The 17,520-nt window shown below is 39.5% G+C and overlaps 1 protein-coding gene across 6 annotated transcripts in view; it reads right to left on the bottom strand.

The window, feature by feature from the left end:
* GNG12 (G protein subunit gamma 12) overlaps positions 1–17,520 on the bottom strand; it is a 130,952-nt gene that overhangs the window by 97,580 nt on the left and 15,852 nt on the right. The window lies entirely within an intron of this gene.

Below are 17,520 nucleotides of genomic sequence, written 5' to 3'. Positions count from 1 at the left end.
TGGTTCACTGAATTATACAGGTTTTCCAAATGTTGACACATTACATTATACAATATTGAAAATGTACTCATTAACATCATCCCTGATCTCATCAGCAAAGTCTAAATATGGGGAAGTGGTCAAGCTCATGGTGGCAGATACAAGTATTCCAAAATTCCAAGTTTGGCTTGAAAGCATTATTTTAGCAATAAATATAATCATTTTTCTTGAAGTGAAAGACTATTCTTTTTTGAAAAAATGTCTGCCAAATATCCAAGTCTGAATAATCAGAGCTTGTCAGACATTCTTTCAAGTAAAAGCAGTGTCAGGTGAAAAGGTGGCTAGTTCAACTTGCAATTGAAATGATCACACAAGCATTTTTCCTTGAGACATACTTTATTACCAGCAGAAGAGCTTTAGTTTCCCTATTATGTCACAGAGAATTTTTTAAATGTGCTCTCAAAATTATGAGACTTAATTTTTACTGCTTCAAGGACATTCTTAAGTGAAAATGGCATTTTGGTTTTTTTGAGTGTGTGATGATAAGGGATATGACTACTGCGTTGTTTAATTAGCAGTTTTATCCACTCCTGTTTTTGTAACATCATTCCAAATGTCAACACAATGAAAACATCAAATAATATCTTAATATGATTTTAAAAACAAACTTGACCTTGTGAACTCCTTGAAAGGATCATGGAGACCCCTAGGGTCTATGTACCACACATTGAAAACACTGTTTTAAAAAGTGTTTAACAAATGTTCTTGAATATCTCAATAAACAAATATAACTTCATATTATAGAGGGAGGTTCTGGGAAGGTCTAGGAGACCTTTTCGGTTGAGCCACCAAGACTACACTGGATGTTTAAAGGTAAAGGAGGTTAGGAGGAGCACAAGACAAAGCAAAGAGCCAGAAATGGGCAGGAAACTTTCCTAGAGCAGAACAGAGAAGCACTACCTCAGTTGAGTAGCGTCTTCCACATGGCCAGGTGTACTATGTGCAAATTACCTGTCGCTTCCTCAAAACAGTCCCAGAAGATGGGTCTTATCATCCTCACCTATGCATCCCTGCCAAGGAAGGCAGGGATCATGCCCATTTTCTTCACTCATGAATATGTGGAACTCTCACACAGTGGTCAGCACATGGAAAGCACACAATAAATATTCACTGAATGAATATATGAATGAGGCTCAGAGAAATGAATTATCTGTTCAAGGTCACATAGCTAGGAAGTGGTGGCCACAGGACTGAACCCAGGTCTTTGGGCACCAAATCCCATGCGCTTCCCTACATGCTGATTTCTTCAAAGTGATAGAAACTCAGGCCATACAGTGGGAGGCTTGGAGGTTGGTGCAGGTAGTCTATGAACCAAGAAGTTTTTATAAAGACGGTAACATGAGCACATTCGTGCTGTTGAAAGATTATACCCAGCGACATCTGGGATGGCTTGGAGGGGAGAACAAAAGGAAGAGGAGAGAGCAATTTGTGTCCCATTTCAGCATTCTCAGTGAAAAAGCATAACTTGGTGGGGAGTGTCAGACCTCACAGGTTTCCCCAAATTCTCGCTTAATGGTGTGAATTTGGAGAAATTACCTTTCCTGTATGATTATTACGTTCCATATCTGCAGAATGGGATGATAATAATCTATAATTTCATAGAGTTGTTGTGAGGTTTAAATGAAAAAATGTATACAAGACAACCAGCATCGTTCCTCACTCAATAAATTTTGCCTATAAAAAAGTGGAAGAAAAGGGAGGAAGGAAGGGAAGGGGGAAGGAAAAAAGAATGAAGGGGGGTGAGGAAAAAAAAGGATGGTGGTACAGAGGAGGAAATATGGCTGAGGGAAGGAAATATCTGTGGAATGCCTGGGTGAACCTGGGCAGTGCCAGAGGAGACCAAATCTATAAGTCCCGCTTGTGGTTTTTTGACCAGAGAATGAGAAAAAGGTATTAGATCATTCCATGATTTCAAGCCTGGGTGACCAGAGGAATGAACTGATATGAAGGGGCCAAGGAGGCTGGTACTGTAGCTACCAAAGGGCAAAGACCTGGAGGTTCTCTGCAGGGAAGGAATGGATGAAGGAAGAAGGGCACAGGGTGAAGGATCAATATTGTTTGCGGGACATGTGATATTGTAAATTAGGGCAAATGGAAAAATGAGAGAAAACAGGATCTGAGAGACAAAAAGGATGCACCTACTTAAAACCATTTAACTGGCTCCAAACCCTTGTCGGCCAGGCACATATTGGCTCTACAGCCCCATCTCTAGCCAGCCACTCCTGCTGTTCTGCCAAACTTGAGATTTCATGCTTTCAGGCTCCAGACTTCTGCATGCTCTGCTTTCACTGCCTCTTTCCCAGAAGTAGAGTTTCTCAAAAAGTGGCACTTGTTATTTTTAAGGTCATATATTAAGATTATGGGAAAACAAAACAAAAATTCATTAGGGAGAGCATCATTTAAGTCCCGGGCTCTCTCACCATTCCCTGAGGCAGTAGTGTCCCAGGCTACCTCTCTTTGCCCTGCTGCTGCATCCTCTATGCCCTAGCACACACACTACCCTCTGCTCCTGTCTAGACAGCCTCAGTTCATTCCTTTCTCAGGGCTCCCACTGGACTTTGCTCCTGCCCACCACTCCCTGGTTGGTTTCCTGCTATAGAAAAGCTGGGTGTCTCTCTCCTTCCCTACACATGACCCTTGTCCTGGACATCTCTGCACACAGCAGACACTCAGTCCCTGTTGTATGGTTGATGAAGCCAGGAAAACAGACATGGAGCCATAACAGAAGCAGCAGCAAGAGGAGCTAAGAGGTGTTAAGAGAGACCAAGAATGATAAAATCCAGAAAAAGCTAGTGCATTTCGCAAAGAAAACACTGTTGGGGGTCTAACATGGGCATTCTCCTTGGAGGGACATTGCCCCCACTAGGGAGTAGAAGCTGGTTCTCAGGGGAGACGAGTAAAACATTTCTTAGATTACATTGGTCTATGGCCCTCCAAAGCTCAATCCTACATCCCCAAAATTTTTTTCCTTAATATTTATCCCATTAGGGAGAAAATTTTAATTTAAAGTTAATTGGTTGGGCACAGTGGCTCATGCCTATAATCCTAGCACTTTGGAAGCCTGAGACAGGAGGATTGCTTGAGGCTGGGAGTTCAAGACCAGCCTAGACAACATAGTGAGACCTCATCTGTATAAATTAAAAAAAAAATTGAATTTATCTTAATGTTTCTCCTTATATGGTGATAATGAAAAAAAGGTTGAGAAGCACTGATCTGGAGGAAGGTGATTCGGTAAAAGGGGTGAGAGAACAGCAGCCTGGAAGGACTGACTGCAGAAGCAAATCAGGAGGAAACAGTGGTGATAATGACTTTTCTCCCTTTCTTCATGGGTGAGCCTCCTGTGCCATATCTATAATGAGTGTGTACAACATATCAGGCCCTGTGTTAAGTGCTTTGCGAGCATTATTTTACTTTTATCTTCACAACAACCTTACGAAGTTATGTTCTCTTTTTAGAGATGCTTAGAAAATGTAGATAACATATCCAATGTCCCATAACTAGTCAGTGGTAAATGATGCAAGATGAATACTTAGCACAAGTCTGACACAGGGTAAGGGTTTAATTATCATAACCATGAGCAGAGGAGGCAGGCCTGAACACATCTGTTAGAGGAGGGAATGACGTTTCTGCCACACAGCAAGTGTACCAACAAAACAAAACAAGCCCACATTATTTGAATGAAACAGCAGTGAAGCAAAAAACATGCAACTGGAGAGGAGATGATGGTGGGTAAGGAATCTAGGCAACAGGATGGATGGAGTCCAGGCAGAATGGCTGGCTTTGGCAAACAAGAGAGAAAGAAGAGGGATAGGGAGAAGCTGAGAAAGCAGGTTAAAGGTTGTGGGCAAGAGATGAGGGCACGGCCTCAGTAGAGAGCAGGAGGGAAGAAATCCTGTTCCCACTGGGGCCCTGCAGCTGAGGTCACATGGCATGAATTCCTGGTGGAATTAAGCAACATGATAGTATTACTTTCTCCAGCAACCTCTTCAAATAAAAATCAGTTAATTAATATTATGCCTTCTTACTTCCCACTGACCCTAGACTTAGAAAAGGCAACCAAAGTGCTCTAGTGAAATAATTCCCCATCTTTTCTAGTTATGAAGACAACTTCATGCCATTAGAAACAAAAACCAAAAACTTCCCAAGCACTCAGCTGCAGAAGTTGTACTTTCAGCGTGCATTGAGAAAATGCTAGGTGCACATTAACTCTGTCCAGCTGAGACAACTGATATGACTCCATAGTGTCTTTATCATAAAAATGCATTTGAAAAATAGACATTTAGCCAGTTGGGCACACAAGGAGTTTAGTTGTTGTCACTCTCTCCTAACAACTAAAAAGCTGAACAAATGGAAAAACCAACAACTTTTCTTGGATGCAGTAGAGAAGTAAAGTGCAAACCACTGCCCCAAAAGTTGGAGAGATAGGCAGGTGGACACAGAAAATCATAGTATACAGGAATAGAAACCTTCAAGCAGAAGCCTGCATGGGAACCAGCACCGAGGTGGAAAAACCTAAGCTGTAACCAACAAATTGCTAGAGACTTAGTGTGGACAAGTCAGGGAGTTAAAAACTTCAGGGGAATCTAGTAATGGGGGAAGGGGAAGACATATGTTTGTGAGTTTTACCTATAGAAGCTCTCTCAGGTCCTCACTGAATGGGGAAGAAAAATCCCCTCATGCTTCTAGCAGGGGGAGGGTGAAAAAAGCATTTTGAAATATACCAGAACATTCTATTCTTCTTAATATGGACTGCCCTCAGAGGAAACTATTTTTCCAGAGCCTAATCTGTTTGGGTTTTATCAGAGCCTAACTTATCTGGGGAAAAGAAATACCCAACTCCAGTACCCTCTTGTTATCCTGTCCCACCTAAGGGAAGAAAAAACACTGCGAAGCACTTGTGAGTTCATAGTCCCGGGTGCAAGACTCATCTAAAGCCTAAGATCTGACCACAGAGGTACAGAACACTTCTGTTATGCCACACTTCACCTCCATGTGCCTAAAAGCCTATTTATCACATTTTCTTCATCTGGTGCAACATGTCTGCCTTTCATTCAAATTACAAGGCATACTAAAAGACAAAAAACACTGAAGGAACTGAACAAGCATCAGAACCAGAATCAGAAATTGCAGGAATGCTGAATTACCAGACCAGGAATTTTTAAAATTTAAGATTAATAAGCTAAGGGCTTTAATGGAAAAAGTGGGCAACATGCAAGAACAGATGAATAATGTAAGTAAAATATGGAAATTGAAGAATTTTAAAAGACAGAAATAAAGAATGCCTTTGATAAGTTCCTTAGTAGACTGAACAGGGCTGAGGAAAGAATCTCTAAGCTTGAAGATATGACAACAGAAACTCAAAATATGAAAAGCAAAGAGAGAAAACATGAAAAGAAGCAAAACAGAATAAGAATTATGGCATGTCTACAAAAGGTGTAACATACATGTAATAAGAATGCTAGAAAAATAAAGACAGAAAGAAACAGAAGCACTATCTGAGGCAATAATGACTGAAAATTCCCCCAAATTAATGTCAGACAACAAACCACAGAGTTCAGAAAGCTCAGAAACACCAATCAGAATAAATACTTTAAAAAAAAAACCTAGGCATAACATATTCCAACTTCAGAAAATCAAAGATAAAAACTTTTGAAAGACAAAAGAAAAAACAAATCTTACCCATCCAGGACCAAGGATAATTACATTGACTTCTCAGAATTCATGTAAGCAAGAGAGTGGAATGAATCATATAAAATATTGAGAGAAAAAAAACTAACCTAGAATTACATACCCTGAAAAATTATCCTTCAAAAATAAAAGAGAAATAAAAATGTTCTCAGATTAAAAAAAAACTGAGGGAATTTGGTGCCAGTAGACCTGCCTTGTAAGAAATGTTAAAAGAAGTTCTTCAGAGTGAGGGAAAATGATATAGGTCAGAAACTCAGATCTACATAAAGAAAGCAAGCAAGCATCAGAGAATGCCTAAGTGAAGAATGCATAAGTGAATTTTAATTGATTTAACAGATAATACTTTGATTAAAAAAAGCAACAATATATCCAATGATATATGCTTATGTGCATACATACAATTGATCCTGGAACAACACAGGTTTGAATGAGAAGGTCCACTTCTACTTGGATTTTTTTCAAACAAGGATGGAAAATACAATATTTAATATTTACGGGATGTGAAATCCACATATATGGAGGGCCAACTTTCCATATGTGTGGGTTCCACAGGGCCAACTGTGGGACTTGAGTATGTACAGATTTTGGTTATATGCAGGGCAGAGGGGATGGTCCTGGAACCAATCCCCTGTGTATACCAAGGGATGACTGTAAAGGGATAGAGAAAGACATACCATGCTAAAACTAACAGAGAAAACAGGAGTAACTATAAATTTCAGACAGAGCTGACAAGGAAAGTTACTAGGAATAAAGATAGGCATCACATAATGATAAAGGGGTCAATTCTCCAATACAACATAACAATATTTGTCATGTATGCACCTAAGAACAGAGTATCAAAATAAGCTAGGTAAAAAACTAATAGAACTTAAAAGACAAATAGATCAATCCACCATTATAATTGGAGATTTCAATGCCCTTCTATCAGAAATGGACAGATCTATAAGGCAGACAATCATTAAAGCCAACAGTTGAACTTAATGGCACTACCAATCAATCGGATATAATTGACTTCTATAAACTACTTCATCCAACAACAACAGAATACACATTCTTTTCAAGTTCACATGGAACAGTCACTGACAGAGACCACACACTGGGTCATAAAAAAAACCTTAACAAATTTAAAAGAATATAAACCATACAATGTCTGCTTTTAGACAACAATGAAATTAAACTAGAATTCAATAACAGAAAGATAACTGGAAAATCTCAAAATACCTAGAGATTAAACAACACGATTCTATAAAATACATGAGTCAAGGAAGAAATCTCAAATTTAAACATATTTTGAACTAAATAAAAATGAAAATATAACTAATCAAAATTTATGGGCTGAAGCAAAAGCAGTGCTTAGAGGGAAATTTACAGCATTAAATGCATATATCAGACAAAAAGAAAGATCTAAAATCAGCAATTTAAGCTTCCACCTTAAGAAACTAGAAAAAATAAATTAAATTCAAATTAAGCATGGGCAAAGATTAATATACAAAGAAAAATAAAATAAAAAAATAAAAATTTTAAATTAAAGAAAAAAATTAAAGCAAAAAAAAATCAATGAAATTAAACAGAAAAAAACAATTGAGAAAAATCAATGAAACTAAAAGCTGTTTCTCTGACAAGGTCAATAAAATTGATAAGCATCTAGTGAGGCTGAGAAAAAAAGAAAGAAGACAAATTACCAGTATTAGATATAAAGGAAGGGACACTACTACAGATCCCATATACATTAAAAGGCTATTAGCACAACTCTATGTCCACAAATTTGATAACCCAGATGAAATGGACACACTCCTTGAAAGATACAATCTGCCAACATTCACAAAAGAAACAGATAACCTCAACAGGCCTATTTATATTAATGAAATTGAATCAATAATTAATAACTTCAAAACAGAAAGCACCAAGTTCAGATGGATTCACTTGTGAATTCTTCTAAACACTTAAGGATGAAATTATAACAATTCTCTAGAATCTCTTGCAGAAGACAGAAGCAGACAGAATACATCCTAACTCATTCTATGAGGCTAACACTACCCTAAGACCAAAACCAGATAAAGGCATTACAAGAAAACTTAAGAGTATCTCTCATGAATGAAGATGCAAAAATCCTCAATAAAGTATTAACAAACTGAATCCAACAATGTAAAAAAGAATTACACACTGCTACCAAAGGGGATTTACCTCAGGGTAAGTAAGGCTGGTTCAACATTTGAAAATCAATTAATGGAATCCATCCCATCAACAGGCTAAAAAAGAAAAGTCACATGATCGTAACAATAGATGCAGAAAAAGCACTTGACAAAATCCAACATCTATTCATGATTTTTTTTTAAAAAAAACTATGTAAACTAAAAATAGAGGGGAACTTCCTCAACTTGATAAAGAACATCTACAAAATAGCCCATATTTAATGGTGAGTAACTTGGAGCTTTCCTGCTCTATGACTAGGAAAAAGGCCAAGATGTCCCACTCATCACTGCTTTTCAACTTTTTACTGCAAGTCCCAGGTAATGCCAATAGTAAATAAAAGAAATAAAAGATACACAGGGGAAGAGAAAATAAAACTGCCTTTTCAAAGATGACATGAACATCTATGTAAAAAATCTGAAAAAACTGACAAAAAAATTCCTGGAACTAGTAAGAAATAATAGCAAGGCTGTAAAATACAAGGTTAACATACAAAAGTCAACTACTTTCCTATAGACCAGTCGTGAACAAGTGGAATTTGAAATTTCCATTACCATTTATATTAGCACCCCCAAAATGAAATGCTTAGGTATAAATCTAACAATATGTACAAGATCTGTATAAGGAAAACTACAAAATGCTGATGAAATATATCTAAGAAGAACTAAATGAAGAGATAGTCCATGTTCACAGACAGGAAAACACAATATTGTCAAGATGTCAGTTCTCCCCAACTTGACCTATAGATTCAGTGCAATCACAATCAAAATCTCAGAAAATTATTTTATGGATATAAACAAACTGAATCTAAAGTATTATGGAGAAGCAAAAGGCCTAGAATAGCCAACTCAATATTGAAGAACAAAGTTGGAGGACTGACACCACTTGATTTCAAGACTTACTATAAAGCTAGAGAAATTAAGGCAGTGTGGTATTAGTAAAGAAATAGGCTAACAGGTCAACAGAACAGAACAGATCCTAGAAACAGACCCTCATAGTCAGCTGATCTTTGACAAAGGAGCAAAGGTAATACAATGGGGCAAGAATAGTATTTTCAACAAATATTGCCAGAAATGGACATCTACATGCCCCGCCCCCCCCAAAAAGAAAGAATCTAGACACAGACCTTATAACCTTCACAAGAATTAAGTCAAAATTGATCACAGAACTAAATGTAAAATACAAAACTAGAAAACCCCTAGAAGAAAACATAGGAGAAAATGTAGATGACCACGGGTATGGCAATGGCTTTTTACATACAACACCAAAGGCATGAACCACAAAAGAGAGAATAAGCTAGACTTCATTAAAATGAAAACCTTCTTCTCTGCCAAAGACAATGTCAAAAGAATGAGAAGCCACAGACTGGGAGAAAATATTTGCAGAAGACACTTCTGATAAAGGACTGTTATCCAAAATATATATAAAGAACTCTTAAAACTCAAGAATAAGAAAATAATTTGATTGAAAAACGATCAAAAGTGACCTGAACATATACCTCACCAAAGAAAACATACAGATGGCAAGTAAGCGTCTGAAAATAGGTTCAATATTACGTCACTGGGGAATTACAAACGAAAACAACAATGAGGTACCACCACACACCTACCAGAATAGCCAAAATCCAAAACACTGATGGCACCAAATGCTGGTGAAGATGTGGAGCAACAGAAACTCCCATTCACTGTGGGAATGCAAAAAGGTACATCCACTTTGGAAGACAGTTTGGCAGTTAAAAAAAAAATTAGACATAGTTTTAACCATATAATCCAGTAACTGTACAACTTTGTATTTACCAAAATAAACTGAAGACATATGCCCAAACTAAAATTTGCACATGGATGTTTACAGCTTTGTACATAATTGCCAAAACTCGAAAGAAACCAAAATGTCCTTTAGTAAGTCAGTGGGTAAATAAACTTTGATACATCCATACAATAGAATATTATTCAGTGCTAAAAAGAAATGAGCTATCAAGCCATTAAAAGACACAGAGGAAACTTAAATGCATATTACTAAGTGAAAGAAGCTAATATGAAAAGGCTACATACTATATGATTCCGACTATTTGACATTCCACTATGGAGACAGTGAAAATATCAGTGGTTGCCAAAGGGTTAGGAGGGAGAAAGGAATGAATACGCAGAGCACACAGGACTTTTAGGACAGCGAAACTATTCTGCATAATACTACACTGGTGAATATATGTCATCATATATTAGTCAAAATCCATAGAATGTAGAACACCAAGAGTGAATCCTAATGTAAACTATGAACTTTGACTGATAATGATGTGTCAACTTAGGTTCATTGATTGCAATAAATGTGCCACTCTGGTGTGGGATGTGGATAGTGGAGGAGGCTATGCATAGGGACAGTGGGTATATAGGAACTCTCTGTATTTTCTGCTCAATTCTGCTGTGAACCTAAAACTGCTATAAAATTTAAAGTTTATTAAAACTAAAAAAAGACTGATTTGTGAGACATTTAGTCTGCCAGCAATGTCTGCTTTACATCTGGATTTGCAAACCAATACAATAAATCCTCCCTCTTCCTCCCCACCGTGGACCACAGGTTGGGAACGACAGGTCTACAAGGAAGGCAAGTGACATTTTGGATATGGAAGGGGTCTGGCCTTATCCAGACCTGGTTCTAACTCCAGTTCTGTGATGACTGCAGTGTGATGACTAGTGAGTTACTGAAACTCACTATGTCTCAGTTTTACTCTTTGTACGTGGGGACGGAAATACTTTAAAAGGTTTTTAGCACCAAATGACACTGAATGTATCACATGTAATACAACAGGTAGTTAGTGTTAACATTTCTGTTTGCTAGAATCAGTGGTTTGACCCCCTGGACCGGCAGCATCAGCATCACCTGGAAACTGGTTAAAAATGCAAATTTTCAAGCTGCAACTCAGGCACATTGAATCCTCTGGTGGTGGGCCCAGCAATCTGTGTTTTAACAGCCCTCCAGGTGATTCTGATGCTCATCAAAATTTGAGAACTGCTGCTCTAAAGTCATAGTTTTCAACTTTCTTTTTTTCTTTATAAGCAGAGGAATCCTTTCTTCAAAAGGGATCTTATTCAGAAAGCTGATCTGTGGAACACATACAGTTGAACTGGTTCTGATTGAACTGGGTAGGGAGAGCTCGATGTGTGCCCTCGAGGTCTCACCTGGTTCCCTGCAGCCATCCCCAAGGGACCTCTGGGGCAGGGAAATGCTCTTTGGCCATTAGAGATACTACAATTTTTGGTGGCACCATTGACAGAATTAAAGGACTAACACAACACTAAGCGATTCAACCATAATTACAAGGCAAACCCTGCTGCGGTAAAATAATACTTCCTGGGGTTTCTAGGGGCATCCACAACTAAGCCACTCTGCACTGGGTCACCCTCCAGTACCGCATCACTGGCCTGACTTGGCTATCTTACATGCTTGGGACAAAACTTTTCAGAAGTGACATCTAGCTCTCTTTGCAACATCTCTTTGTTACATCTTTGTAACATCTAGCCTCAACTTGATGTTACACTGCCTGTTGCCCAGAGCAAGCTGTACCCTATTCACATCAGGTCAAAAGACCCATTTACTCTGTGGTGTCAAAAACACATTTTATGTCTTAATCAAAGTTTGGTGGCATACTCCTGAAGAGAGCTGAGGCTCAGCAGTGAGCAGCAGACATGCCAGTTGAGAATCACTGTCTAGGAATTAAGTTTGAAAACTACTGATGTAGAGGCTATAACCAAGGAGACGATCATGAGAGGGTTTTTGCTGTATTTGTTTACGGAAGAACATGCAGTGCCAAGTATTCAAATGAAACTTACATAGGCTGACAATAAGTAAAGGAGCCAAAGAAGGAAAATCAAGATAGACAGTCACAGTTCTCAGGAAAAGGGATCTGCTTTGGGTTTCCAGATAAACAGCTGACTATGGAGTAATGGCTTAGGGAATGCCAAGTTAAGCAAGTTATTATAAAAGCTAGCACCCACTGATCAAATCAATCAGTCATCTTTCATCAGTACCATGTCTCCCAGCTCATATTTCATATGGGCTGTGGGTTATTATTTTCTCTACTCTGGCAATGAGGATCTGCTGCAGCTTATTGGAAAAAAAAATCTGTATCAAAACCAAAAATATTTCCAGATACCATAGATTATTAAAAAATAAAGGTTGCAAATGGAGCTCATCTCATTGATTTTCTACTTTGAGGCTCTCCTAATCTGAGAGAGAGCAGAATGGGTGTTAATTTCAGCTGACAGATAAGGACACTGAGGTATGGGCAGACTCTGTGCCCTGCTAAAGGTCACTGATGATCACTAGAGAGCCAGGTCTAAAGTCATAATGCTTCAGAATGGAAGAGGCCTCAATGAGCCACCTACTCCACTCATGTCAATTTTACAGAGGAGCTAACTTTCATCTTGAGAGGTAGGAGGGGAGGAGATGAGACTGAGGGTGATTCTCTTGGTTTGGCACAAAGCAGATGCACAGGAGCCATTCGAAAAGAAGGCCTCTTGGTGAGAATGAGGTAGGAGATGAGGATAAGGCCTTTCCTCCTCCTAAATGTCTATAAAAGCTGAGCTACCCAAAATGGTAGCTATATATTAACAAGTTTAATTAAAACTAAATAATGCAAAATATAACTCCTAAGTTATAGTAGTCATATTTCATATGCTCAAGAGGCACAAGTGGCTGCTGGCTATGACACCAGACAGACTGAACCTGTCCTTCATTGCAGAACGTTTTGCACAGAGATGCTCTTAAGTACACCCTTTATGACAAGGATATAGTTGCTGGAATGGGCAGCTGGAATCAGGAATCCTGGAGCTGCCACCAATTAGCTATGTGAACTTGACAAATCTCTGGGCATCCATTTCTTCATTTGTAAAAAGAAGTTAGACTCCATAATGACAATGGCCCCTTTCTGTTCTAACATCCCATAATTCTGTCCCCAAAGCTCCAGATGGCAAGCTCCTGACTCTGGCCACTTTTCTTTCCAAACTGGGCCCTTTATCAAATTAGATCAAGAGAACATGCTCTTGGACTTCATTATTTCCTGTAGAAATGCAGTTACTGAATAAGAATAGCATCCTCTAATTATTTCAAGGGTCAACATAAGAAATAGCCACAAGAAAAATTTCTCTAAATATTTACCAGGAAGAACCACTTAAGATGTGAAGAACCTATCCCCAAAGCCCCTCTCATAAGAACCTACACCTACATGATAAATCTGTTGCAGTTTAGGGCCAGAAAAAGAGTATATTTCTCCAGAAGAATTGGTATGCTTCCCTTTAACCACAGAATGAAAACGACATTGTTCATAATGATTTTTAGGCATCAGTTAGGGCCTAAGCATGGGAGGCCCCTGTTCCAAGGAAACTGGAACAATTCTGTCTCTAGCACAGAGCTCCTGTCTTCCTTGACCCCACTGAAAGTACATTTTCAGCAGAGGCCACATTTAACACTTTTTAAAAGTAGAGTTAAAATGTTAAGTTTTTAAAAATTAAATAGTTCACTGATCTTCTCGCTATACCATACTGTAGAATATAAACATGGAATACGATGAGAATAAAAAAAAACATGAACCTCAAATCACTGAGCTAAACAGAACTAATTATACTGGAAGAATTTGCAGAAGGCTGAATTGTGGCAACTTTTGCACCTTTTCCTCCCCCATTATCTCTATCACCTCCTCCAATTAAATTAAGTTCCAATTAATTAAAATAATGGCAAGCATTTATTGGGTATCTAATCTATTCAGTGTCAGGCATAGTTGTAAGTATTCATATATATATATGTATATATATATATATAGTAGTATATACACACATATATATGTAATTAAAACTTATGCCTCACAGTAACCCCAGGAGGAAGATAAGGTAACTTGTTCAAGGTTACACAGGTAGCAAGTGTCAGAGGTGGGATTTAAACCCTGCCAGTCAGGCTCCTGCTCTCTAATACTACATGAGCCCCCTTTTTAATACTGACAATGAACCTTTTCCCACCTTTAAAAGTAAAAATTTAAAACATCATTAGAAAACATTACAGAAACACATAAAGTAAACAAAAAAAAAAAAAATTGTGCTTGCTGAGCAAACAGCTTTCAGATTTGTCCCTTAGCACTCTTCTACACGGCCAGCCCTGAGCCCTTCCTGTTTAGAAATTTTAGAGAATGCCAACTCTATAATTCTGTCATTTTTCCAACATTCACTCTGAACTTCTTCCGCATTGTTTCCTGGTGAAATAACTAAAAATCCTGCATGTGGTGTAACAGTCAACTAAAGGCATAATAACCATTAGCAAAACTGTTCCTACCCATTAATTCCTTGTTTAACAAGGGTGGGTCACAATAATAAAAAGACAATCAAGCTGGGAACTGACAATTCCAGTCTTTGCAGCTGTCATGAGCCAGTTTAAAAATGAATTTACATAAGTGATTGCTGGGCTTTTTATAAACATGGTACCTGCCAGGAAACAGTTCCACTTTCTCTTCCCTGGACTTTCTGTTCTCTCGTAGATTCTGATTCTTGAGCTTTACAATGCTTTATATGCTTTCATGTTTTATATGCTTATCGGGACAATCTTCTGTGGACAGTAAAAGGAAACACGTCTCTTAAAGCTATTAGAAAATTAACACTTGAGTTATGTGTTTCTTTAGTCCTAGGGGTAGTGTAGTCAAACAGGCACAGGTTTCAATTCTGGCTCTGCAGCCTTGCGCAAGCTACTGAAGCTCTCTGAGTTGTACCGTCTTCTGTAAAATGAACTAATTATACTGCCCTAATGGAGTTGTAATGCCAGGTCAACAATAGACACACAACAAAGTTACTTCCCATAATCAAAGTTGTAAAAAGTTAGTTTCAAAACCAAGCTGCACTTTTGAGATTCCACTTTTCATTTTTATCCAGTTTGTGGCCATTCCCAAAGGCCTCCTTTCAGGTGCTTCTGGAAAGTGCTACCATACAAAAGACTTCTAGTTCTCAAGGGGGAATGGAGAAATATATGTGGATTGGAAATTCAATCCAAACAAAACCTCTCTAAAAAATTTTTAAATGGTATTTGTATCCAGGAAATCAAGGCCACAAATCGTTTCTGTGAATGAGAACTTTATAGGTTGCCTTCCCTCACAATTTTTCCTTCACCTATATCCCTGATAAAAATAAGAAATGCTGCTGGATATAAAGCAAAATTAATGTTGACCACTAAAGCCGTTTCTAGTCAAAATTCAATAGCCTACATAAGCCTCTTGAAAAAACAATTTGCTCCCAGGCTCCATATGATGAAGCTGGCCGTGAGTAACACTCATGTCCCAGAATCCTCAGATTTAGCTTTCTCAAGAAAACTTTCCATGAAACACGACTTGCCAGGACAAGGCCTTGCGGAGGCTCCTTGCGTACCTGTGGCCCTCATCCCCAGAGTGCTGTGCTGTTACCCTGTGGGTTTACTGTGTCGAAATGGAAACGGTGACATTCTTCCTTCAGGGACATTCCTTTTGTTTTTACCTAGCAGCATACACCAATAATTTGTAAGTAGGAAGAGTTTTCTGTTCATTTTTTTCTTAATGGACAGATTTAGACAGCCCAAAGGTAGGGCTCGGTATGTGTTGGGGGGGTGCTCAGAGGGCCGGCATGAGGGAGGATTTGTGCCCAAAGGCTTCTCACAGACTCCGTAACTGGATGAGGAAATGAGCCAGGATCCACAAGACTCCTCAGCAGCCAAATCCCGAGTTCTCCTTCTGTCAATCATCTGCACTGCAGAGACTTACAGTACACTCTGGCAGCAAGAAGGCTGCTCTCCCAGTGCTCCTACCTTGACCACGCCCTGGAGTCACCTGGAAGCTTTATTAGAGACTGTACCCTCTGGGCCCCATGCCAGGGCTGGGTGCGGCCGGGGCTCCGTGATTTTCAGTCACTCCTCAGCTGATCCTAACATGCACATAAGTTTATGAACCGCTGCCCTGGTCCCCTCTGCCTTCAGTGAGGCTGCGGAAGCCGCTAGAGCCTATTATCTTGAGACTTTTTTTTCTTTTCTTCTAATGAAAGAAAAAGATAATGTATGAAATCATACATTTTGAGCTTTCCTCAAGTCAAGAAAGTTTAGGTCAGAGTCCTTAGTGTGAGTTTATCCCTTTGCCCCACCCACCTAATGAAGATTACAGCCGACTGTAGTGACTGGAGCATAGAGCGTGCTCCTGGGCAGAGTGTAAAGGGCACCCTTTCAAAGAGGGTGGAAGGGACATGTATTGGGAAGTTTATAAAGGGGAGAAAAGAAATTTAAGAAACAGATTCACTGCCCTTTGGATGTGCGTGCAAGGGCTTTCACGACTTTCCAAGCCCCTGCCTTCATCTGGGCTCCTGTTCCTCCTGGACACACTCACCCTCCAGTCTAGTTACAAATTACTCACTCTTAGGACAGGGCCCTCTGCCTCCAGCTCAAGCCAGCTGGAGACCTCTGCCCTCATCCCCACCCCAGGTTTCCAGGTGGGCCCTGCCACTTAGGGTGTGACTCCTAAATACCTGTGGGGCAGCAGTGAGCCAGAAGGGTGAGGAAGAGTATAGATGGGGCTCTCTCCAGGACTGACTCCTGCCTACTCAGCCGTCCTCCCAGGACAGGTAGGGCCCGGTGATAAGAGGTCCTGAGCCTGGCCAGCACCTGACAACTCCCAGCTCACTAGATTTAATGAGGCAGCACAAAAGCAGGAAAACAAGAGGTGTGGGGCTCTAACTCCACCTTTGCCCTCTGCTAGCCCATGACCTTGGGCAAGTAACACAAGCTTTCTAGAAAGTGCCTCAGTGTCCCCATCTGTAAAGTGGAAATTAATGTTTGACTAGACTCCTCAGAAAGCTTTTTGAAAACTGCAAAGTGCTTTAAGTTATTTTGATACAATACAACTTCTCTAGACATTAATTGAGTCTTCTATGCATGAGACACTGCCTATCACCGACAATATAAAGATGAAAAAAAGGCCACTGAATTCCAGGGGTACAATACATTCCACAGAGGAGACAGAAATGTGGTAGATAAAGCTACATAATTCAATGTAATAATTAGTATGATGGCTGAATAGCATGCTACTAGGAACCCAGACAGCAGAAAATTTACATATGTCCAGAGATGGGGGAGAGAAGAGGACAAGCAGGTGACATCAGGTAAACATTGATGGTCAGGTACTCATCTGAGCACTTTATGTATACAATCTCGAGTGAGCCTCAAAACAACCTTGTGAGGTAGGTAGGTACTGCTTTCCCCATTTTACAGGTAAGGAAAGCAATACCTACCTACCTGGCAAGTTCAGAGAGGCAGTCTCTCAAAGTCACATGGCTAGTGAATGGCAGGGCTGGGCTTTGGCTGTGGGCCCAAAACCTGGATCATAATCTTTCCACACACTGTCTCCACCCTAACTATGACCCCATTCCTGATCTCCCCAGTGCCTTGCCTTGGCCCAGGCATAGCCCAGCACCCCCCTCCTCTGTGCTTCCATACTTCTGTATTCACACTGCCATATAACATGCCTATTATTCTGTCATTATTTGTTTTTGTGTCTGTCTTCCTCATTAGCTTACCGGTCCTTAGGGAAGAAAGGGAAGGCAGCAGGTGCTTAGT

Source organism: Pongo pygmaeus, chromosome 1, assembly GCF_028885625.2.
Source record: "Pongo pygmaeus isolate AG05252 chromosome 1, NHGRI_mPonPyg2-v2.0_pri, whole genome shotgun sequence".
Taxonomy (NCBI): domain Eukaryota; kingdom Metazoa; phylum Chordata; class Mammalia; order Primates; family Hominidae; genus Pongo; species Pongo pygmaeus.
Note: the sequence above shows the minus strand (reverse complement) of the source record. Positions and strands in the feature narration are given on the sequence as shown.